General features: G+C 36.1%; 1 protein-coding gene across 3 annotated transcripts in view; it reads left to right on the forward strand.

Annotated features, from left to right (window-relative positions):
* Positions 1–25,290, forward strand: part of ZCCHC7 (zinc finger CCHC-type containing 7) — a 239,896-nt gene that overhangs the window by 83,232 nt on the left and 131,374 nt on the right. The window lies entirely within an intron of this gene.

The raw sequence follows: 25,290 nt of genomic DNA on the forward strand, positions 1-25,290 counted from the left end.
GTAATAAACTTTATTTTTTAAACAGCTTTAGGTTCATAGTAAAATTGAGCAGGAAATACAGAGAATTTCCATATACTCCCTGTGCCCTCTACTCCCCTCCACACAGAAATGCACACAACCTTCCATACTTTCAACATCTGAGACCAAAGTAGTACATCTGTTACCATCAGTGAACCTACAGTGGTATATTGTTATCACCCAAAGCCCATAGTTTACGTTAGGGTTCACTCCTGGTATTGTACATTCTGTGTACAAATGTATAATGATATGTATCCACTACTGTAGTATCATACAGAATCATACAGAATCGTTTCACTCCTCTTCCAAACTTGCTATGCCATTTTGCATTCCCACCAACAATGAATGAGAGTTCCTGCTGCTCCACATTCTTGTCAGCATTTGGTGCTGCCAGTGTTCCCGATTTTGGCCATTCTGATAGGTGTGTAGTGGTATCTCGTTGTTTTAATTTGAAATTCTCCAATGGATATATGATGTTGAACATCTTTTCATAGGCTTATTTCCCACCTTTATATCTTCTTTGGTGAGATATCTGTTAAGACCTTTTGCCCGTTTTTTAATTGGGTTTTCATATTGTTGAGTTTTAAGAGTTCTTTACATATTTTGGATAGCAGTCCTTTATCAGATGTGTCTTTCGTAAATGTTTTTTTCTAACCTGTGGCTTGTCTTCTCATTCTCTTGACTTTGTCTTTCACAGAGCAGAAGTTTTTAATTTTAATGAAGTCCAGCTAATCAATTATTTTTTTCATCAATTGTGCCTTTATAGTGTTGTATCTAAAATTTCATTGCCATACCCAAGTTCATCTAGGTTTTCTCCTGTGTTATCTTCTAGGAGTTTTATAGTTTTGAGTTTTATATTTAGGTCTGTGATCAATTTTGAGTTTTTTTTTTTTCTTTTCTTTTTTTTTTTGGTGTGTGTATGTGTGAAGAGTGTAAAGTCTGTGTCTAGATTCAATTTTTGCATGTGGATGTTCACTATTTCCAGCACCCTTTGTTAAAAAGACTGTCTTTGCTCCATTGTATTGCCTTTGCTACTTTGTCCCATTATGTGTATTTTATACCTTTTGTAGTTGTCCCACAGTTCTTATATATTTTATTCTGTTTTTTATTTTCCCATTTTTATTTCTCTTAGCTTTTCAGTTTTGCAGGTTTATACTGAGATATCCTTAAGCTCAGAGGTTCTTTCCTTAGTGTGTCCAGTTTGTTCACAACCCCAAAGGCATTCTTCATTTCCGTTACCATATTTTTTATCCTTAGCATTCTTTTTGATTCTTTCTTAGAATTTCCATCTCTCTGCTTATATTATCAGTCTATTTTTACAAGGTGCCTACTTTTTCCATTAAAGCCCTTTTAGCATATTCATCATAGTTTTAAAAAAATTTCTTGTCTGTTCTAGTCTGATATTTCCAGCATTCCTGCCATATCTGACTCTGGTTCTGATGGTTTAGTCTCTTCAAACTGTGTTTTTTGCCTTTTAAAATGTGGGGGTTTTGTTTGTTTATTTTTGTTTTTGTTTTGTTTTGTTTTTTCCCAAAAGGAGGACACGGTGTACTGGATAAAAGAAACTGTGGTAAATAGGCCTTTAATAATATAATAATAGTAAGGTGTAGCGGGTGGTGAAACATTCTGTAGGCCTATGATTAGATCTCAGTCTTTTGGTGAGTCTGTCCCCCTGGACTGTGAGCTTCACCAGTGCCCTTTGGACTTTTTTGTTGTTGTTGGTACCCCCTTAGGTTGGACAGGATGACTAGAGGGGTCTGGAGTTGGATATTTCTCTTCCCCCATGTGAAAGACTAGAGGGAGCTGGAGTTGGGTATTTCCCTCCAGATAAGTTAGGCTCTGGTAAAACTCCCAGCAGGTTAGGCTCTGCTAAAATAGTTTCTCCTGGGGGCAGGTTTTGTTAAGAAGAGCAGAATGCTCTGGCATGTTTCAAAATGGTTCTTTTCCCTCTCCCCCTGCCAGAAACGTGAGGGGATTTTTCTTCGACATTCACTGTGAGGACCTGGTAGTGCTCCTGGAGGTAAAACTCACAAAAGTGTGGGGACCTGCTTATGACTTGGTGCCCAAGTTTTTAACTCCCAGACTTGTCTAAACTGAGTATCCAGCAATTTGTCAGTTACAGTTTAGGTTTTCTTGCACTGTCCCTGGTTCTCTAGAGGTTTCTGCACTGGTAAGTTATGGTGCTCTGTATCTGCCTATCTCTCTCTCCAATTTCTAGGGCAGTAGTTTGCTTTTCATTTCTCTGATGCATCTAAGAAGAGTTGATTCATCGGTTTGTTTAGCTTTTTACTTGTTTTTAGGATGGAGTGATGACTTTTAAGCTCCTTATATGCAGAACCAGAAACTGGAAGTCTGAAAGCATATTTCAGTTTACCTTCAGTGTAGTGATAATAACTGCTAATTACAGTTATTATTATCTGTAATTATCTGCTAATTACAACATCTTGGTCATCCAGGTCAGCCTCCATCGATTGCTCTTTTGAGTATAGGTTACATTTTCTGTCTAGTAATTTGGGGCTGTTTTGTTAGACATTGTGAATGATAACATTGTAGCGACTTTGGATTCTGTTATGTTTCCCTGAAGATGGTGGTTTTCTTCTTCTTCTTCTTCTTCTTCATCTTCTCCACCTTCTCCTCCTCTTTTCTCTCTCTTTCTCTCTCAGTTTCTCAGAACTGACTAGCTACCTTGACTGTATTTAAACTTCACACTCTTATTTTTCTTATAGTTGACTACAGGTGGTATGTCTTTAGTCCTTTTTGCCTTAACTGGGCTGTTTGGAGTGTGTTCCATGTATGCATAGTTCAGTGGTCAGTTATGTTTGGGCAGACTTTATAGAATTTTGGGCTACCTCTCTCTGACTCTAGTGTCCAGATTTCCCTTGCCACTTTCTAGCTACTGTAGTAGCCCTAGTCTGACCTCTGATTCTTTAACCAATAAGATTGCAACTTTCTATCAAAACTTTAGTTATTCTCCCTTCTCCCATTTGCAGTGCTAGAACTATTATTGATTGGGGGTAGCTTCAGGTGAAGAGCTATAAAAATTGGAAACTAACCTAATGCTGTTCTTCTCTTCCAAGCATTAACTTAGCTCCATTTTATGTTTGCTTTTGATTGTTTTCTAGTGCCTTCATATACAGTCAGTTCTTATTATTCATGATTCTATATTTGGGATTTCACCTTCTTGTTGCATTTTATTTGTAACCCCCAAATCCATACTCACTGCACTTTCAGAGACACGTGCGGGGAAGCAAAAAATTTGTCTGATGCTCATGCTCCCAGCTGAGGTCAAATGGGCAACACTCTGCCTTCTTGTTTCAGCTCTCATACGTGGTGACAGAGATGGATGTGGTAGGGGGTAGTGCAATGTAGTGCAGGATGCTCCAGGTCTGGGGCCAGTGGACAGAATTTGAAATCCAATTCTGGCACCTGTTTGTGGGGCAGCCTCAGGCAAGTAACTTACCACTTCTGAATCTTGCTTTCTCTTTTGTAAAATACAGAAGAAAGGATGAGTTGTTTTTAGGATATAAGGTTATAATCTATGTGAGGAGTATATGTGTGTATGTGTATACAGTTGACTCTTGAACAACACAGGCTTGAATTGCATGGGTCCACTTACGCACAGATTTTTTTCAATAGTAAATACTACAGCACAACACAATCTGCAGTTGGTTGAATGTGCTGATAGGGAGGAACTGTGGATAGAGAGGAATAGCATATATGGAGGGCAGCCCCTGTAAGTTATACGTGGATTTTCGACTGTGTGGAAGGTCAGTGCCCCAGCCCCCATGGTTGTTCAGAGTCAGCTGTATATTTCCTCTAGGAGCAGTGGTTCAGTATTTGCTAATTCAGTGTTCATGGCAACTTTATAGTACATAACTGTTGTGAATAACAGCTCTCAAGTATAATAGTTTTTTGTATTTTTTACAGAGTTTATAATTGTTTCTACAGGGTAATTGGTCTGATATGAGCTTACTCCATCATTATCAGAAGCAGAACTCCCATTTCTTTCATTTTTTAATTGCAAAATGTTCTATAAATATTTTAAAAAGCTCAGAGAAGAAACTGTGTATCACTGCTGTTGCCACCACATGGAGATAACCACAATGAACATTTTGGTGTCTGAAATTCTTTCATCTGTACAATATGATTCATGTGTTGATATGTATATTGTTAATTTTCTGATTTTAAGCAAGTTATTTAACATCTCAGTCTCAGTTTCTAGATCTGTAAAATAGGGGTAATAAAATTACATATCATAGGAATTGGGGGATTAAAGATTAGTGTATGTGAGACACTTAAAACTGCATGTACCTAGTAAATGCCATAGAATTATTAATAATTATGTATTTTTGTAAAAGTGATGTTATACTGTAATATTCTGTAATTCTGCCATTTAAATTGAGTATGTTGAGCATAATTGTATCTGTTATTGATAACTAAGCATCCGTGTTATGGATGAGACTCTCAAATGTTAGATTTGATGGCACCTTCAAAGCAAATGTTGCATTTTTGAATTTTGAGCCCTGTGTTTAGCATTCCTTGAGGAGCTTTTTCTGGTTTTTGGTTTTTTTTTTTTTTACTTCTACTGTTTGAAGTTTTTTTGTTCCTCTTGACAACTAGTTTCTTTCTTTCTTTTTTAAATGTCTGTTGGTATATCCTCCTGTAGGTTTTATTTGGTTTCCTTTCTTATTTACAGATTCTAATTTGCTGTCTACAGAGAAACTCTATAACTAAATCTGTTGAGGTAACATCTAAAATAAGAGTATATGTTAAATATGAGACTTTGTGAGCACCAGTATCCGCCTTTGCTTTTATTGCATTTTACATGGATTTAGGAGCCAGAATTCTTTTTTAAATTTTTTAAATTTATTTTTTATTTTTAAATTTTTTTGGCCGCATTGCGTGGCATTTGGGATCTTAGTTCCTCGACCAGGGATTGAAACTGCACCCCCTGCAGTGGAAGCACGGAGTCTTAACCACTGGACCATCAGGAAAGTCCCCCAAATTCTTATTTTTGAAAGCTTTATTTTATTAGGAAAGTATAGTATGGTGGTTTTTTCCCCCAAACTAAAGTAATTCTTGGAGTAGGTTATGCCAGCAGAATGAAAAAAATCTGCTTGTTAGAATTTTTATTGAGTTGGGTAATTTTTTTCCCTCAAAAGATATAAAACTTAATGTTATAAGGAATAGCCACAGTTTATTTCTAATAGAATATGATCATATCCTGAAGATAATTTTATTTTTAAATCACATTTTCCTGTTTTTATATGTCCATCATTCTATTTCTTTCTGTGGTTGAAATTTAATGAATAGTTTAAAATTTTTGTAAGTAAACTCTTAGGCATTGGTACTCCTGGCCTGCCTTGCTGTGTCAGTGGTGTTCACATCACTTTTTTCATGGATGATTTGGTGTTCTTGCTTTCTCCAGTTTACATTTTTCCCCTGCTTCTTAGTGTACTTTCTTTTTTAGTTTCTTAAATATGGTCTACTAAGTTCCTCCATCAGCCCTTTCTCACTTCCAGCTTTAATAGGCATGTGTGCTCCTTGGGAGAAAAGAAGGGTAATAGCAAGAATAGAAGTGGCAGTGTGGAATGAGACAGAATGAAAATAGGAAGAAGAGAGGAGGAGTATATGAATGTGAAACCAATCATACTGATTGGTAAGGAAGGGTTGGAAATATCCTTGGTCATCCTGAACTTCTCTCCGGTGCTTACACCTCACATCCACGTCATAAGCAAATCTTGTCAGCTTCAACCTTTGAGATATACTTAAGAATCAGAATCTGATCACTTCTTACCCATCCACACTGTTGCCACCTTGATCTAAATCAGAATTAAAGCCAGGACTATTGTAGTAGTTTCGAAGGTGTTCTTTCTTCTCTACCTTTTTCCACCCAGAAGTTAGAGTGGTCCTTTTAAACATAAGTCAGATGATGTCATTCCTTTTTACAAACTCTTCAGTGGTTCTCCATTTCACTTCAAATAATATCCAATGTCCAGTTCATGGTATGAAAGGCTATCTATGATCTGGTTCTCTGTTACCTCTCTGATCTTCTCTCTTGTCACTATCACTTATTATTCTGCTTCAGCCCCACACTGTTTCTTGAAAGTGCCAAGTAATACATTTCTGCCTTAGGGCTTTTGCACTTAATATGCCCTCTCCTGGCTATGCTTTTTCCTCAGCGGTTGCATAACTATCTCCCTCACTTCTTTCAGATCTCTACTCAAGTGTCATCTTATCTGAAAGGTTTTCTCTGACTGTTCTATGTAAAATAGCATCTCCTGGGACTTCCCTGGTGGCGCAGTGGTTAAGACTCCGGCCTCCCAATGCAGGGGGCCTGGGTTCGATCCCTGGTCAGGGAACTAGATCCCACATGAATGCTGCAACTAAGAGTTCACATGCCACAACTAAGGAGACGTGAGTGGCAACTAAGGAGCCGCGAGCCGCAACTAAGGAGCCCACCGGCTGCCACTAAGACCCAACGCAACCTGAATACGTACATACATACATACATACATACATACATACATACATCTCCTCCTCAACCCCATCATTCTCAATCCTCTTTTCCCTATTTTATTTTCCTGATAGATTGTATTGCCACCTTACATATTTTATATGCATATGTATGAATGTATGTATGTATTTATTTAATGGTTTTACCCTACCTGCTAAAGTAGAAACCTTTTGGTTCATTGTGATATCCCCAGAGCTTAGAATAATACCTGTCTAGACACTCAATAAGTGAATGCATGATTGAATAAATTGGAAAAGATGGACAAGAAACAGTTGTGTTTATAAGGGAAACCAGTGGCCTTTAGAACTCTGTAGAGGTGTGGAGAGTGGTTAGCAAGGAATGTGCTCAGTAGAGAAGGGATTGGAGTGGATATATTGGTGCTGAGGATTGTTTGATGGGCTGATTACTTGGGCAGATAGTAATACGTGAAATCAGAAGACCTTTCTACCAAGGACAGTTTTTTTCTCTCTATTTGACTATATGACCCCATGCTGTCTGAGTAGCTCTTTTGTTTGTTGGTTGGTGTCACTTTACAATATGAACAAGGTTTCTTTTACCCTTTCCTGGCTCTCTGGTTTCTTGTTGTGGCCAATTTCCAGTCCTTTCTTGCCAGCTTGATTGTCTTCCCTCTGGTGGCTGGCCCTCATCTCCCTGGCTTCTTTTTTGTCAGGGAGGGCGTTGTATATGTGCATTTTATCCCTGAATGCTGAGAGAGTACTTGTCAAACTGACAGATGGGGTGACTACTGGTTGCCACTTGACATGGAGAACGACACCTAAAAGTCTGCATTTGCAGCTGTGGGCCTTCAAGAGACTCTATATAAGACAATGTACTTTATCAAGTAGAAATAACCATACTGATGAACATTTAGTGTTTATGATGTTAAAATGTATCCTTTCTGTAAACTTCTATTTCTCCCTCACACAGTCCATGCTCATCTTATGTTTTAGCTTTTTCATAGGATAAATAAGAGAGTATAGAAAACACCAAGATTTTTAAACACTTGTGTCTAATAATGAACTAGGTATATTATTTCATTCATTTGCTCTGTACATCACATCATTTATCTCCCTCCTCTGTTTTGACACCTGCAATGGCTCCCTAATGTCCACTAAAATATAACTCTTGAAACCAGCATTTAAGGTTATATTAAATTCATAATATACTTCCCAGCCTACTTTTTTTTATTTCTCAGCTCCCTCTCATATTCCCTACAGTCTAGTCCACTGGTTTTCAGAATTCTTCACAGCTTCTCAGGGATTCCTTTGGAGAAATGGGGGTCAAGTTGGCAGGATTCTGTCTCTCTTCCTTCTGTGAAGGAAGCCTTTAGGGTTTCATTTCTTTTGCACATTTAGCTTTCTTTAAAATAGGTTCTGTAAGTAAAAGAATGTTTGAAAGTGACTCCATTTGTTTGATCATATGATTAGTCTGTGTGTCTGATAGTCTCTCTCTCTCTTTCACACACACATACACACACATTCTCTCTCCCTCTCTAGCTCTCTGTCCCTCAAAGCGCTACACTCTCAATAGAACTCTTAAGACCTTTCTATTAGTTTAAGGCAGCTCAGCCTTACTTCAGTATCTAACAGAATAGATCAGGTCACCTTAATTGGAAGAATTGCTTTCCCCTAAGGATCAATAAAGAAAATGTTAGTAATTTTCTCTCTCCTCACCACCTTTTCCCTCAAACACACAGTGTTAACAGTTTCTATACTTTTATGTTAACACTATACAAGGTGTTAACACATATACCTTTCTCCCTGCTCATATAAACAACATTTAAACACACAGCAGTTTGGGTCATTGTTTTTATGTACTTCTCTGAGACATACTTTTTTTTTTTTTTTTTTTTTACTTTTTTTTACTTTTTACTATGTAACATCCCTTGGTAATTAATAGCGAGCTGGACTTTTCTTCTTAATAGCTAATGATAGTCTATAGAATATATATGAATAGAATAAATGTTTCAGAGTTTATCAAACTCTTGGATATTCGGTTGTTTTCAGTTTTTTTTCGTTGTGTTTTTTTTTTTTTTTTTTTTTTATGGCTGTGTTGGGTCTTCGTTTCTGTGCGAGGGCTTTCTCTAGTTACGGCAAGTGGGGGCCACTCTTCATCGCGGTGCGCGGGCCTCTCACTATCGCGGCCTCTCTTGTTGCGGAGCACAAGCTCTAGACGCGCAGGCTCAGTAATTGTGGCTCACGGGCCTAGTTGCTCTGTGGCATGTGGGATCTTCCCAGACCAGGGCTCGAACCCATGTCCCCTGCATTGGCAGGCAGACTCTCAACCACTGCACCACCTGGGAAGCCCCCCGTTGTTGGTTTTTTACTACTTTAAGCAGGAATCCAAGTACATATATACTTTCATGCTGAATTTTTTTCTTAAAAAATGAAATTGGTTTATTAATGTTTAGTGCAGAGAAAGAATAAGGATAAATCACAAATTGTTTATTTGACTTTGAACTTTTTTTTTTTTTTGCATTTGTATTTGACCAATATTTAGTTTCAGACTGTGTGATGACTTTAATTAAACCACAGGAGATCCTGCCTCCACACCATTTTGGAGATAAATGTCATGGCTCAACTTGGCCTGACCTATGCCTTGTCTTTGTTTAAGGGAGGTAAGCAGCAACTCTTAGTTAAAATAACGAAATACAACAAAAACCTGTAGGTCCAGGGGATATGGAAAGAAATGCTCAGAAGTTATCTGGGTAAACATATTATTTTAAGAAATACTAGTTAAAATTCAGAAGCAGATTGTTTGAAGGCAAAGAAAAGTTTCTTGGTAATTGCTTTATTGATAAAAGGATCATAATGCTGTCTGGAAACTTTAACAAGCTGTCAAATTCAGAATGTGCTTTTTAGTGTTCGAAATATGTTTATTTGATGACTGTACTTCTCTAGATACTGAGTAAATATTTTAGATCATTGATCTGCAAGCAGAATGGTATAAGAATAGGCTGGATGCATGGATTATTGTCCTAGCTCTTCTGTTGTTGACTGGTTGAACAAATATGCCAAAGTTTTCATATCCTGGGATCTCCTTTCCTTTCCCTATTGGAAAGTTGATTGTTTCTAAAGTTTTTTAGTTTTAGATGTCCTGATTTATTATCTTGCATATTCTTTTATGCAAGCCAACTTTTATTTTCATACATTATTCTGATAATTCTATATAGTAATTAGAATTAGATAATTCTATATAGTAATTCTATATTAGTAATTGCTGGAGGGATGTAGTTAGTGAAAACAAATTTAAGGTGGTGAAGATATTATTCTTCTCCAGCATTAGCAATAATGAAGTTGAATTTCATGTCATCCACTTTCTTGTAGTTATTTAGGGGTTTGAATCATCAAAGTCTTTGTGAAGCTAATATTGCAACCTAGACAGTTGAAGAAAGAGTTTATTTCTGATGTAAATTCAGAAATTAGGGTGCAGGCAAATAAAAACTTTATTTTGTAGATTAAGACTCTCCTATGTTATATTAAATTTTAATAACATTGATATTCTGCTTGCTTTATGAAACCTTTTATTACAAACAGTTATGAGTATGAACATCTCATTTGACTACTGATGAACAGAGGGAAAAATCTAAATTAAAACTTTAAATACCACTATTTAATTACCCAAATGGCTTTGACTGTGTTAAAGAGTGCCTGGGATTATTCTGTTTTTCAATTTGTTTTAATGCTTCCTTGGTAAAAGCTGATGGATTCCCAGGCCCATTGCTGTCACTGATGAACTATATAAAGATAAATGACATTATGGTAAATTCCACTTAATGACACATTTTTAATTTTCAGAACACAGACATTTTCAGGCTAGTGAATGAAGGCTAATTACCTCAAGATCAGAACAAAATAACTCCTCATTTCGAAAGATAATAGAAAAGAAATGTTGCAGATTAATGATGCTATTTATCTTTAAAGGAAAAAAATTTTATCTTTATCCAGATAGCATAGCTCCCTGAGGAGCATGGTTATAAAATGAATCTGAAGTCGCAACTTAATAGGTTATTAAAATTGTTTGAGTGCAGGCTCTCCTGCTTTAGTCTTTCCATAAATTTAAATTGAAGGTCTGCTGTATTCAAAAAGGAGCAGCTTGTTTATGAGGCCAGAGGGAGCAACATACGTTACTAACAAAAGATGCACTTAACCTCATTCTAATATCTTGCTTTTGTATTTCTCTGAATGAAACTCAACTATTTGAGAAAGTATTATGAAATTTGCTACCATTCTTAATTGATACCTAAGTAGAAAGACCACATTTGGACAAGTTTAATTTAACATTAAAATTAAAATGAAAGCTGTAAATGCCCAAAGCCTTTACTAAATATTATAAAAATCAATTTGTAATCTGATTTAATTGTGTGTGTGTATATATATACACATGTATATTTTTTAACATTTTAATTTTGTTATCTAAGTGAGAGGAAACTATCTTAGCCTGTGAGGGTGTGATTTTTGTGGTCACAGTTGGAATTTATATAGGAATTGTTCAATAAATCATTATTCACAGTTAAAGGATTAGCATTAATCCTTTTGCTACACTCCCACACAAGTCACAAAGTAGTGACTCAGAGAATATTACTTGATCATAGAGGCTTTAAACTGTTCTGACATCCTAAACTCTGTCTCTTACTCTAGGTAATATAACTTTTTTTTTTTTGCTATGCTAACAAGGGCGTATAGCATTTTCTGTAATTTTCATTCTTGTCTCTTAGATAATACGTGATTTGTCTATATACTGATCTTGTTTCTGAGCCACAGAAAAATGTTTGTGATGATGAGAGGAAATAAGTGTGTTTCTGGCACCTGAGAGAAATTTCAGTATATTATTGTGAGATATTATTTTACCTCTTTCCAATTTCATTTGCTCTAAATAGTTAGAAGACATGTTTTATCTCATAAGCACAACAATGTACTGATTGCCCACAGCATAATTTTGACATGAAATTTTCTAAGACATTTGTTAGAAAAGAAAGGAATTCCTTGTAATTATAATGGTACTGTACATTTGATTTTATGTTAATTGTTATGAAACCTTTTTATTTTTTATTTTATTTTATTTTATTTTTTGTCTGCGTTGGGTCTTCGTTGCTGTGCGGGCTTTCTCTAGTTGTGGCGAGTGGGAGCTACTCTTTGTTGCGGTGCGTGGGCATCTCATTGAGGTGGTTTCTCTTGTCGCGGAGCATGGGCTCTAGGCACGCGGGCTTCAGTAGTTGTGGTGCGTGGGCTCAGCAGTTGGTGGCGCACGGGCTTAGTTGCTCTGTGGCATGTGGGATCTTCCCGGACCAGGGATCAAACCCGTGTCCCCTGCATTGGCAGGTGGATTCCTCGCCACCAGGGAAGTCCCTGAAACCTTTTTATTTTTAAAGTGTTCTTGTTTAAGTAGTTTTGACTCTGTAGGTTAGGGGTAATTTCTAACAAAATAATTTAAAATTATTGAATCTGAAATCAATTAGTCATATTGACTAAAAACTGAGGGAAAGTACTAAAAGACATACTTTGTCAAATTCTCTATCTCACTGTCCTTAATATTAGTACTTCATTATTACTATTTATTTTAAATTCCCAACAGTAGCCCTACCAGGCTTTCTTTATTCTTTATTCACTACAGGTATATCCTTCTTACATTGACTTAAGGAGGCAACTAGTAAGAATGCTGAAAGTTATTATTATTATTATTTTTTTTTTTGAAATTCACATTCTTTTTTATTTATTTATTTATGACTGCGTTGAGTCTTCGTTTCTGTGTGAGGGCTTTCTCTAGTTGCGGCAAGTGGGGACCACTCTTCATCGCGGTGCGCGGGCCTCTCACCATCGCGGCCTCTCGTTGCGGAGCACAGGCTCCAGACGCGCAGGCTCAGTAATTGTGGCTCACGGGCCCAGTTGCTCCGTGGCATGTGGGATCTTCCCAGACCAGGGCTCGAACCCGTGTCCCCTGCATTGGCAGGCAGATTCTCAACCACTGCGCCATCAGGGAAGCCCTGAAAGTTATTTTTTATAGACAGAGGTACTCCTGCTGTGGAAACAAAAATCCTTTAATTAATATCAAAATTATTTTCTTATATAATGATCTTATTTCTGATTCTCACAAACAATACTTGTGAATGGGAAAAGAAGTAAGGATGTTTCTTGCATCTGAGAGAAATTGCAGTAGTTCATTTGTATTCTCCAAAACCATCATCAGTGTGATAAGCAATGTGTGGTATAAGCCTGTGTGTTATTTCACAATGATTATTTGGGTCTTTTTCAATGTACTTTTTCTCAATCATTTAAAACATAAAATTTTTCGAATTCAAGCAACGTTTAATTAAGCATATAACTTACATTGTTATAATGTGATGAACATCACAGTAATGTAAATACAGGAACTACAGTATTTTGGCAGTTTTATAAAACTTTTTTCTATAAAGTTTATTAAAACAGATACTTCTTAGAATGTATGTAGTACATGTTCTGTATGTGGTTCTTATCCTTAAATCAAAAAATGATCTTGTAATTAGAGTCTTAATAATATTGAGTTGATGCTCTTATCTCATTTTTCTCAATTATTATTATTTTTAAAAGGTTTCCAACACTGTCTCCTACCTAGCCTTCTTCAGTGAAGATGAATTCATTCTAAAGACGTGCAACTTAGGCAAAGAAATGCAAGGAATTGTCATGGTTAAATTTTAGAGTCAGTAGTAATCCTACTATGGATATGAAAATGTCATTTTTCTTAACATGCAGGTTTTCACTTCCAATGATGATGATCTTGAATGAATATTCTATTTGGAAAATCCCTGCTTATGGGCTCTCAACAGTTACTTCTTTGATGTGTACTTTGAAAATTCTGTTTTAAGGCAAGTCGTTGATCCTTTAGACCTCTTCGAAGTTTTTTTTGACAGATTATGATATTACAGTTTAGTAGTGACCTGTAAATCATATGGAAAAGGGACAAATTTAGGGTCATTGAATTGCTAATCAAGCTTGCAAGGATTACAAGCTAGTTACCGTCATACCTCCTTCAAAATTCTGGAATTTTGTTTGAATCTTTTTGTGATAGATTCTTTTTTTTTTTTTTTTTTTAATTTATTTAGTTATTTATTTTTGGCTGTGTTGGGTCTTCGTTTCTGTGCGAGGGCTTTCTCTAGTTGTGGCAAGCGAGGGCCACTCTTCATCGCGGTGCGCGGGCCTCTCACTATCGCGGCCTCTCTTGTTGCGGAGCACAGGCTCCAGACGCGCAGGCTCAGTAATTGTGGCTCACGGGCCCAGCTGCTCCGCGGCATGTGGGATCTTCCCAGACCAGGGCTCGAACCCGTGTCCCCTGCATTGGCAGGCAGATTCTCAACCACTGCGCCACCAGGGAAGCCCTGTGATAGATTCTTGACAGGGCGAAAAATAAATCACAGTAGATTTTAGCCCTCAAATCCAATCAGAATAATAAGTCCCTATCAGACATCACAAAGCTTTAACTTCAAAGTGCTTTAACTTCCCATTTTATTTCTAATTGACTCCCCAAGTTAACTGTTGTGGTTTAATGGTTAGGGCATGCAATCAGGAGTTGAGATCTAGATTTTAATTTTAACACTTGCTCTGGTTTTCGTTGTGATCATACATAAATTCTTTTCCCCTCTCTGAGTCTGTTTTCTTACCTGTATAAATGAGGGGTTTAAACACAATCAAATTGTATTGTGCAGACCTTTAGAGGGAGGAAGGGTGAATGTTACAGAAGGGAAGGTCTAGCAGGCCACTCTGTATTCTACATCCCCCTTTCCCCATTTCTGCTTAACCAGATCTACTCTTTTGTTTGTTTTTTAGGTTGAGAAAAAGTTACTTCTTAAAAAACAAACAGAAAAGAAAGTTTTGAAACCACTTCTAGCATAGGTCTAGAATGGCATACACACTATGGCCTGTAGTCCAAATCTGGCTAAACACCTTTTATTGTAAAGAAAGTTTTATTGAACAAGTCACACTTTAGACAGCTATTCATCAGTACTATGCTAAACGCTCCAGAAGCTATGTAGGATTTACAATACGATCACGTATTTTCAAGGAGCTTCTGTCCTGGATAGACTGTTAAGAGAGAAGATCATTAAATGGAAGGCTATCACATGCTAGTGTCCAGTGTGAATTACTGATCACCAAGATCAAATATGTGAATAAGGAATGGCTAAGGAAAATCTTTTAGGATACTGCAAGAAGAGAAAATAGAAAAGAATATATACACAGGCAAAGATAATATATAGAGACAAAAGGTGGACCATTTTAAGGCAAGGGTAGTCAATATTGGATTCTATAGAGCAGTGCTCCCCAACCTTTTTGGCCCCAGGGACTGGTTTCATGGAAGACAATTTTTCCATGGACCCCGGGGGGGTGGGGTGGGGCGAGGGGATGGTTTTGAGATGATTCAAGCACATTGCATTTATTGTGTACTTTTTTTCTATTGTTTTTACACTGTAATATATAATGAAATAATTATACAACTTACCATAATGCAGGATCAGTGGGAGCCCTGAGCTTGTTTTCACTTGCCACTCACTAATAGGGTTTTAATATGAGTCTGCAATCAATTGATTTATCATGGTCTGTGTGCAGTCAAACCTCTCTGCTAATGATAATCTGTATTTGCAGCCACTCCCCAGTGCTAGCATCACTGCCTCAGCTCCACCTCAGATCATCAGGTATTAGATTCTCTTAAGGAGTGCGCAACCTAGATCCCTCGCATGCACAGTTCACAGTACAGTTTGCACTCCTATGAGAATCTAATGCTGCCACTGATCTACCAGGAGGTGGAGCTCAGGCAGTAATGTGAGCAATGGGGAGCGGCTATAAATACAGGTGAAGCTTCGCTTGCTCGCCCACCGCTTACCTCCTGCTAGGCGGTTCCTAACAGGCCACGGACTGGTAATGGTCCGTGGCCCAGGGGTTGGGGACCCCTGCTATAGAGGACATGGAAACTAATCTTGAAGTGAGTCATTGGTTGGCAAGTGCACAGTTCCTAAAAGTATGAAATGTGGTTTCTATGACTAGAGAGCATGATATTGAATAACTAGATTCAGGTGAGTGAAAGTGGAAGAGAGTAAATGCAAGAAAAAGTCAAAGAAACAAATGATGGCATTTGTTGATTAATTGAATGTAGAAAATGAATGGGAGGAGAGTGAAACATGACTCCTAATAATGATCTTAGTGGGTTTTTTAAAAATTTGGTTTATTGTAAACTAAAGGTTTGGAAACTGGCATAATATGTAAATATAAAGCCAATAGTATGTCATTCATTTATTGATTAAATGTGTGGAGTTTGCTCTGGGTAAGGAATTGTAGTAAGTTCAGTGAAGGATTCCAAAGTGAATCAGTTGTGAACATCGCCCTTCAAAATATTATCATCTTCTATAGCAAAGCAAATTAACAGAACCTCAGAATAAAGTTAACAGGAATATAGAGTCTGTGAAGAATGCTGTAAAAATCGACCGAGAGACGTTAAAGAAGAGAATGGAGAAGCTTACCTGATTGCTGGATGAAAAGGCCCTATTCCTGTTATTAAGATGCCATCTTGCCACAAATTCATCTGTAATTATAACAACTTGGAGGATTGTTTTGGAACTTGATAAAATGATTTTAATCTTCATGTGGAAAAATATATGGAAGATTAGTAAAGAGATTTTTGAAAAAAACAAGAGTGGTGACATGTCCTACCAGATATTAAACTTTGTTATAAACCTTTAGCAGTTAAAATAAGGCCCAGGAATAAACAGACCAGTATAGCAGGATATGTCCATGTATATGTATCCAAGTATAAATAAGAGTCTTGTACATTATAAGGGTGACATTTTTAATTTTGGAAAAGGATGGATTAGTCAGTTAAGTGGTATTGGGGGAAAAGTTATATTTCTTCAACATACCATATAGCAGCATAAATTATGGATAATTTTAAATTTACTACTACTAATAAATGAAACAATAAAGTACTAAAAGAAAATGTGAGTGATTTTGTATTGCAGGAAGGACTTTGTAAATATGCAATAAAAAGTTAGAAACCATAGTTACTAAGGTGACTAGACTGTGAAGGAAACTGGTGGGATTTAACTGCATAATCATGAACAACTTTTGTATATGAACAAACATCACAAGCGAATTTGAGAGCAAAAAAAAAAAATTAATGATTCAAAAAAGGTCTGCTGGTCTATTTATATAAAGTAGTCTTAGAAACCCGTAAGGAAAGGAAACACTCTAGTGGAAAAGTGGGCCAAGCATATGAACTGGTGGTTCCTTAAAGAGGAAACATATGAAAATGTTTGCTGTCACTGTTAATAAAAATTTAAGTACCATTTTAATCTATTAAGTTGACAAATTGTGATGAAATGGGCATTCATATATATGGCTAACAATGAGTTGTAGTGATCTTTCTTTCTTTTCTTTTTCTTTTTTTTTTGGCCATGTCATGCAGCTTGCAAGATCTTAGTTCCCCAGCTAGGGATCGAACCCATGCCCCCTGTAATGGAAGCGTGGAGTCCTAACCACTGGACCACCAGGGAATGCCCCCAAAAAGTCTTAAAGGAACTAAGATCCTGCAAGCCGCACGGTGCGGCCAAAAAAAAAGTCACAAATGTTTATAGCAGCATTATTCACAGTAGCCAAAAGGTGAAAACAACTCAAGTGCCTGTCTACAAATGGATGGAATAACAAAATGTGGTATATACATACAATGAAATATTATTTGGCCATAAAAAGCAGTGAAATTCTGATACATTCTGTAACATGGATGAACCTTGAAAACTTAAGTGAAATAAGCAAGACACAAAAGAGCAAATGTTGTATGATCCCACTTACATGAAATTTCTAGGAGAGGTGGGAAAGTAAGTATATTAGGGTTACTAGGGGTTGGAAAGAAGGAGGAAATGGGGAATTTTTCCTTAACAGATTAAGTACAGAATTTCTGTTTGGGGTGTTGAAAGGGTTTTTGAATTAGATAATGGTAATAGTTGCACAACATTGTGAATGTAATTAATTCTGTTGAGTTATACACTTAAAGATGGATAAAATGGCAAATTTTATGTTATATATAATTTACAGTAAAAAAAAAGTAAAATGAGTTTTTAAAAAGTGTTAAAAGTACAAGTCATTTGGCTTAAGATTTATTTGAAGGAAATAATAATGAATGTATGTAAAGATTTTACTACAGAGTTGGAAACCTAGATGGTCAATAAAAGGGGATTCATTCCTATGGTATATTCTTTAGTCATTGCAATGATTAATTGAACAAATATTTAATAGAAAATTGTTATGCCACATTAAGTGAAAATACCACAAGTAGTAAAACAACATGCACCCATTTTTCATTTCTAAAAAACATTTATGCATAGGAAAAAAAGAAAGTTCATATTATTAAAAACTGGAATGGTTATCTTTGGGTGATAGGATTGCAATAGTATATTTAATTATTGTTGCTTGAGTTCATACCATGAACACATAAAACTTAGATTCTAGTGGGGTTTTTTGTTTTGGTTTTGGTTTGGTTTTTTTTTGAGAAGTAAAGAGGAATAATGTGGGCCTTCACTTCTAGCCATGGTAGAATACCAGGGACCGAATTTACACTTCTGTCTTGAACAGCAAGAAAACCAGTCTATAAATATGAAATAACTATTTACAGACACTGGGTAATAAGCAATATAAGATGCTGATTAGAGACAAGGGAAACAGATGAGGTGAACTCTAAACTGCCCCAGCTTATTGCCTAGAGAGAGATTCCAGGCCACGGTACAGGAAGGAGGAGCCCATTCAGACCTTGGGGGTCACATGACATTGCAATATGGGGAGGCTAAAGTGTCTAGAATTTGTGGATAAAAATACTGGAGAAGAGGAAGCTGCTCCAAGAGAGAACTCTGAAGATTTACAGAAGGACGAGTTTTTGTCTGAGTACTGATCTGTGCATGTTTGGGGAGGAAATTACCTGAGGCTAGAAACGACCAACTAGAGGGCCATGCAAAGCATCTTTTTTTTTTTTTTTTTTTGGTGTTTTTTTTTTTTTTTTTTTAAACATCTTTATTGAAGTATAATTGCCTTACAATGGTGTGTTAGCTTCTGCTTTGTAACAAAGTTAATCAGTTATACATATACAATATGTTCCCATATCTCTTCCCTCTTGCATCTCCCTCCCTCCCACCCTCCCCATCCCACCCCTCTAGGCATGCAAAGCATCTTTACAGCTATAAATTTCCCTCTCAGTGCTGCCTTCGCTTCATCTCATAAATTTTGGTATGTTGTGTTTTTGTTTTCATTCTTCTCAAAGTGTTTTCTAAACTTTCTTAGTAATTTCTTCTTTGGTCCACTGATTGTTTAAGAGTATGTTGCTTAATTTCCACTAATTTTTGCATTTTTCAGATTTCCTTTTGTCATTGATTTCTAGTTCTTTCCATTTTCAAAGAAGATGCTTTGTATGATTCAGTCTTTTGAAACATGTTTTGTGACCTAACATGTAGTCCATGGGTCTTGAGAATGTTCCATGTGCAATTGAGAAGATCTGTATGTTCTGTCCTTTGATAGAATGTCCTATATATATATATATGTCTGTTAGCTCTAGTTAGTTTATAGTTTTATTCGAATCTTCTATATCCTTGTTGATCTTGTGTCTACTTATTCTACCCATTGTTGGAAGTGGAGTATTCAAGTGTCTCCAGTTTTGTTTTTGTTTTTGGTTTTTTAAATTGAGGTATAGTTGATTTACAATGTTGTGTTAGTTTCAGGTGTACAGCAGAGTGGTTCAATTATACATATATTATATCTGTTCTTTTTCAAATTATTTTCCCTTATTGGTTATTACAAAATATTGAGTAGAGTCTCTGTGGTATACAGTAGGTCCTTGTTAGTTATCTATTTTATATATAGTAGTGTGTATACGTTAATCTCAAACTTCTAATTTATCCCTACACCCCCCCCCTTCCCCCTTTGGTAACCGTAAGTTTGTTTTGTATGTCTGTGGGTCTATTTCTGTTTTGTATATAATTTATTGTATCAATTTTTTTAAGATTCCACATATAAGCGATATCATATGATATTTGTCTTTGGCTTACTTCACTTAGTTTGGTAATCTCTGGGTCCATCCATGTTGCTGCAAATGGCATTATTTCATTCCTTTTTATGGCTGAGTAATATTCCATTGTATACATACCATATCTTCTTTATCCATTCCTCTGTCAATGGAAACTTAGGTTGCTTCCATGTCTTGGCTATTGTAAATAGTATTACAATGAACGTTGGGGTGCATGTATCTTTTTGAATTAGTTTTCTCTGGATATATGCCCAGGAGTGGGATTGCAAGATCAGTTATTATTGCTAAATGGTCTGGTTCTGTTAATTTCTTTTTCCTGCATATAGACCATACGTTCTTAATTCTTGGCATGCCTCATAATTTTTTGTTGGAACCGGAACGTTTTGAATATAATAATGTGGAAGTTCAGGAAATCTGTTTCTTCTTCCTCACCAGCGTTTGTTGTTGCTGCTTGTTGTAGTTATTGTTGCTTATTTGTTTAGTGACTTTTCTGAACTAATTTTCTAAAGTCTGTATTCTTTGTCATTTGTGGCCACTAAAATTTCTGTTCTGTTAACTTAATTATCAGCTAGTGATTTGACTGCTATCTCCTTGAATGCCTGGAAACTGTCCCCTACCTCCACCAACACCAAAACCCCCCACTTTTCCTAGTGTTTGCAGATGGGCTTTATATGTGTGCCAGGCACACCTTTAATGTTCAGCCAGGCAGTTTATAGCTCTTCTTTAGCCTTTACTTCTTGCTTGTGTGGAGCATGAAGTTCAGCCAGAGGTGAGAACTTAGGGCCTTCCCATATCTTTTCGGGCATGCGCCTAGTACTGGGCATGTGTGTTGTCTTGTAGATTCCCTGGAATATGCTGGAGTTTTCAAAGCCCCTGCTGCCCAAAGCATCTCCTTCCCTACCCTTTCCTTCCAGGCTTGTTTGCTCCAACTGTTACCCCTTGTCCAACGTGGCAGCAGCTAATACAGTTGCCTTTAGATGTTTTCAGCAAACACCACCAATACCGCCACCCCAACACCCCCATCCACACACACTCTCTCTCACACACACGCACACACACACATATACACACACTTAACCACCACTTCAGATATGAGAAAGTTCTCAGGTGATAGAAAGGCAAGCGATCAGACAAATCAGAACAAAAAACTACAGTTCTTTGAGAAAAGGTTCGTATTGCTCGCTCTGGTACTTGTAACTTATGTCAAGAACGTACTGTTGTCTTGCAAGGCTGTCACCGAGCTGGGGAATGGTATCTCTAAGTTAAAATGACACAAAACTCTCTTACTGAAATTCAGCTGTTTTTTTCTCATTAAACATTCCCCTGGTCATTGTAAACTTTTGATTTGATTCCATAGTTTGAAAAAGTTGATTCTGACAGTTTTGTCAGCTTCCTTGTTGCTTTTGTGGAGGGATGGACTTTTGGAGTTTCTTACTCCACCATATGCTGACATCATATTTGTAATCTTAAAAGGGAAATTTATAATGTTATTATATACTAATTATAGAAAGAAAGATCACAAATCAATGCTCTAAGCTTCTACCTTAAGAAACAAGAAAAAAAGTAAATTAAACCCAGAGTAAACAACCTGAAGGAAATAAGAAAGAGTAAAAATTAATGAACTAGAAAACATACAGAAAATTAGTGAAATCAAAAACTTATCCTTTGCAAAAATGTCAATAAAACTGAGTCTAGACAGACTGATCAGGAAGAAAACAAGGTAAGACATAAGTTACCATTATTAATAAGGTAAGAAGGGATATCATACAGATCCTATAGATATTAAAAGGCTAAGGGGATATTACAAAGAATCTTAAATCAATAAATTCAGTAACTTAGATGAAAAGGACAAATTTCTTGAAAGACACAGGCAAAATCTGGTTAAGAAGAAATAGATAACCTGGATAGCCCTGTTACAAAAGTTGCATTTTTAACTATCAAGTTAAAAACCTTCCCACAGAGAAACCTCCAGGTTCAGATGGCCGTCAGATGGTAGATTATACCAAACTTTAAAGAAAAGATAATACCAATTCTATACAAATTCGTCAAGAATATAGAAGATGAGGTAATGCTTTTCAACTTATTTTATAAGCCTTGCATTATCATGACACAAAAAATAGATAAGACAAATTATCCTGTATGAACATAGACCAAAAAATCCTTAACAGAATATTAGGAAATGAATCTTGCAATATATAAAAACCTTAATAAGTCATGACCAAGTGAGATTTATTCCAGGAGCATAACGTTGGTTTAACATGTGAAAATTAATTAATGTTATTCAGTATATTAACAGACTAACAGGGAAAAACCATATGATCATCTCAGTAAATGCAGATAAAGTATCTTACAATATTTAACACCCATTCATGACAGATTAAAAAACAAAACAAAACTTGGCAAACTAGGAATAAAAGGGGAGCTTTCTTAGCCCCATAGAGGGCCTCTTTAAAAACCTGCAACTAAAGGGTTTCCCTGGTGGCGCAGGGGTTAAGAATCCGCCTGCCAATTCAGGGGACATGGGTTCGAGCCCTGGTCCGGGAAGATCCCACAAGCCGTGGAGCAACTAAGTCCTTGCGCCACAACTACTGAGCCTGCGCTCTAGAGCCCGTGAGCCACAACTACTGAACCCAAGTACCACAACTGCTGAAGCCCGCACGCCTAGAGCCCGTGCTCCACAACGAGAGAAGCCACCGCAGTGGGAAGCCTGCGCGCCTCAACGAAGAGTAGCCCCCGCTCGCTGTAACTAGAGGAAGCCCGCGTGCAGCAACGAAGACCCAACACAGCCAAACATAAATAAATGAAATAAATTTTCAAAAAATTAGAAAAAAAACCCCTACAACTAAAGACTGAAAGCATTTATTCTACAATTGGGAACAAGACAAGACTGTCCTTTCTCAGCAGTTCTGTTCAACATTGTACTGGAAGTTGTGCCATAAGGCAAGAAAAAGGCATACCAGATTGTAAAGAAAGATAAAATTGTCTTTAATTGTAGCTGACATGAATATCTACTTACAAAATGATAAGAGGTCTGTAAAATAATTACTAGAACTAATAAACTTAGCAAAGTTGTAGGAAATAATTGTATTTCTATATATTAGCAACAAACAACTAGAACTTGAATTTTTTAAAAATGCCATTGCCATAGTATCAAAAAATGTGAAATACATAGTGATAATTGTAACAAAATGCGACCTTTACACTGAAAACTGTAAAGCAATGTAGAAAATAATAAAGATTCAAATAAATGGAGAGCTACACTGTGTTCATGGATCAGAAGATTCAATTTTTTTTAAGTGTCAGTTTTTCCCAGATTTATCTATAGATTCAGTGCAATACCAACCAAAATTCCAACAGGCTTTTTCTTTTAGGTGAAAATTTCTAAATTGATTATAAAATATATTTAGAAATGCAAAGGATCTAGAATCCAGTGATCAAAACAGTATGATATGTATCATTGTAAAGCAGACATTAGATATATAGGACAAAGAGAGAGTGTCTAGAAATGATTATTGTTGCATCAATTGGATTTCTATATGCCAAAAATGAGCAATAATTCTTACATCACCTGACATAACAGTTAACTTGTAACGTATCATAAATTTAAATGTAAGAACTAAATCTTTGAAAGGTCTATAGAAAACAGGAGGCAATCTGAGTAACCTTGGGTTAATCAAATATTTTAAAAATAAGCAAAAAGCACAAACTATTTTTAACAATAGAAAAATTGGACTTCAGCAAAATTTAAAATATTTACTCTTCAAAGGTACTTGAAGGAACTGAAAATGCAAGACCTGGAGAAAATATTTGCAAAGATATGTATCCAGAATATGTAAAACAAAAACAAAAACAAAAACTCTTACAACTCAGTAATAAGATGGATGACCCAAGTAAAAATGGTCAAAAGATTTATAGATATTTACTAGTGAAAATGTACAAATGGTAAATATGCTCATTAGAAGATCAAAATCATTTGTCACTATGAAAATGAAACTTAAAACCACGAGATAATACTGCCACCCACTAGAGTAAGCTGTAGTTGAGAAGATTGACAATTCCAAATATATGAAAGATGTGAAGTAACAAGAACTCAGATACATTGCTGGTCAGGAAAAACAAATTTGTACAGCCTTGTTTGGAAGAATTTGGTTTTAAAGAGTCTTGTCAAATTAAATATATACCATACCATCTAACCTAGCAGTTCTACTCCCAGATATTTACCCAAGAGAAATGAAAGCATATGTGCATGAAATAACTTGTATTTAAATGTTCCTAGCAGCTATATTGATAATAGAAACTTGAAATAACCAGACTATCCATCACCTGGTGATTGATAAGTAAATTGTGGTATATCCATTCAAGGAACAAAATACATTTCACAACATGGGAGAGTTTCTAAAGCTTTATGCTAAGTCACAGAAGTAAAATGTTGTGGACTATGTACTGTATGAATCTATTTCTATGACATTCTGTAAAAGGCAAAACTAGTAACAGAAATCAGATCAGTGGTTACCAGGGTGTAAATGGAAAGAACTTGTTGTGAAGAGGCATGAGGGAACGTTTTGTAAATATGAAAATGTTCTATATCTTAATTGTGGTGGATATTACAGTACTTCATATTGTTTTTTTTTAAACACTTTTTGAATTGTAAATAAATTGTGAATTTTGTGTAAATTATAAAGCTAATTTCAAAAACAGAAAGAAATATATTCATATTAGAAAATATTTATATTTGTGTATTCTTAAACCTACTTTCATGATAGTTCAATTATTATAAATGAAATATTGGGAACTTGTAATTTAATATTACATTGAGTAATGGCTCAAAACTCTTTTATATAAATGGCCTAAATATCAACCATAGGGCAATAGTTAATTAAGGTACATCCAAGCAAAATATTATTCAACAATTAAAAATCAAGGTCTAGGGAATTCCCTGGTGGTCCAGTGGTTAGAACTCGGTGCTTTCACTGCCAGGGCCGGAGTTCAATCCCTGGTCGGGGAACTAAAATCCTGCAAGCCCCGTGGTACAGCCAAAAAAAAAAAAAAATCAAGGTCTAGTAGAATAAAGTGGGAAAAGGTACACAGTGTATTGAATGGGGAATAAAAGGACATAACAGCAGAATCTCAGTTTTGGGGGGAAAAAATCGAGCGGGGATTATTTCTAAGTGTTAGGATGGTAGCAACTTTTCTTTATTTAAAAAAAATGTTCTGAATTTTCTACTTAATTTTTTTTGTTTGTTTTCCTCCATTAGATTGTAAGTGCCATGAGAACGGGGATTTTTGTCTTGTTTTTGTTTTTGTTATTCTGTTGCTATTTCCCCAGAGTCTAGAACAGTATTCCATAAACATTTATTGAATGGGTAAATGAGCACAGTTTATTGAATGAGCACTAAACTTTTATAGCTACTTGGGCCTCAGTCTAGACATTTTCATTGATTTGTCTGTTTTGTTTTAATTGCGTAGTTGTGATTATGTAGCTTTATGGTATTTTTGCTATCTGGTGGGACATGTCTCTTTGTTATTCACATTCAAATTATTCTAGATGTTTCTTCTGTTACACTGCTCAGAATCCTATTGGGGTTTTAATTGGAATTTCACTAGTAATATAGATTAATTTGATGGCAAATTGGCATCTTCTTTTTTTTTAAAGATTTATTTATTTTTTATTGATTGATTGATTGCTATGTTGGGTCTTCGTTTCTGTGTTAGGGCTTTCTCTAGTTGTG

The sequence above is a fragment of the Balaenoptera borealis genome, assembly GCF_965194805.1.
Source record: "Balaenoptera borealis genome assembly, chromosome: 8".
Classification (NCBI taxonomy): domain Eukaryota; kingdom Metazoa; phylum Chordata; class Mammalia; order Artiodactyla; family Balaenopteridae; genus Balaenoptera; species Balaenoptera borealis.